We start from the raw sequence: 329 nt of genomic DNA, 5'->3' as shown, positions 1-329 counted from the left end.
TGGAAAGGCAAGGACTGATTAGGGATAGTCAACATGGCTTTGTGCGTGGGAAATCATGTCTCACAAACTTGATTGAGTTTTTTGAGGAAGTAACAAAGAGGATTGATGAGGGCAGAGCAGTAGATGTGATCTATATGGACTTCAGTAAGGCGTTCGGCAAGGTTCCCCATGGGAGACTGGTTATCAAGGTTAGATCTCATGGAATACAGGGAGAAGTAGCCATTTGGATACAGAACTGGCTCAAAGGTAGAAGACAGAGGGTGGTGGTGGAAGGTTGTTTTCCAGACTGGAGATCTGTGACCAGTGGAGTGCCACAAGGATTGGTGCTG

Source organism: Chiloscyllium plagiosum, chromosome 3, assembly GCF_004010195.1.
Source record: "Chiloscyllium plagiosum isolate BGI_BamShark_2017 chromosome 3, ASM401019v2, whole genome shotgun sequence".
NCBI lineage: Eukaryota > Metazoa > Chordata > Chondrichthyes > Orectolobiformes > Hemiscylliidae > Chiloscyllium > Chiloscyllium plagiosum.
This window is presented reverse-complemented; position numbering follows the sequence as displayed.